A 558-nucleotide genomic window follows, 5' to 3' on the forward strand; every position below is an offset into this window, starting at 1 on the left:
TTCGGCGCTCAGCCTTCTTCAGTCCAACTCTCACATCCATACATGACCACAGGAAAAACCATAGCCTTGACTAGACGGACCTTTGTTGGCAAAGTAATGTCTCTGCTTTTGAATATGCTATCTAGGTTGGTCATAACTTTCCTTCCAAGGAGTAAGCGTCTTTTAATTTCATGGCTGCAGTCATCATCTGCAGTGATTTTGGAGCCCAGAAAAATAAAGTCTGACACTGTTTCCACTGTTTCCCCATCTATTTCCCATGAAGTGATGGGACAGGATGTCATGATCTTTGTTTTCTGAATGTTGAGCTTTAAGCCAACTTTTTCACTCTCCACTTTCACTTTCATCAAGAGGCTTTTTAGTTCCTCTTCACTTTCTGCCATAAGGGTGGTGTCATCTGCATATCTGAGGTTATTGATATTTCTCCCGGCAATCTTGATTCCAGCTTGTGTTTCTTCAAGTCCAGCGTTTCTGCTATGTAAAAGTTAGTTGCTGGTGTGCAGCATATGCAAGTTTCGCGTTTTGAAACTTTCTGTAATTTTTTTTCCCCATTTTTTTTGA

Source organism: Bison bison, unplaced genomic scaffold, assembly GCF_000754665.1.
Source record: "Bison bison bison isolate TAMUID 2011002044 unplaced genomic scaffold, Bison_UMD1.0 scf7180017864180, whole genome shotgun sequence".
Taxonomy (NCBI): Eukaryota; Metazoa; Chordata; class Mammalia; order Artiodactyla; family Bovidae; genus Bison; species Bison bison.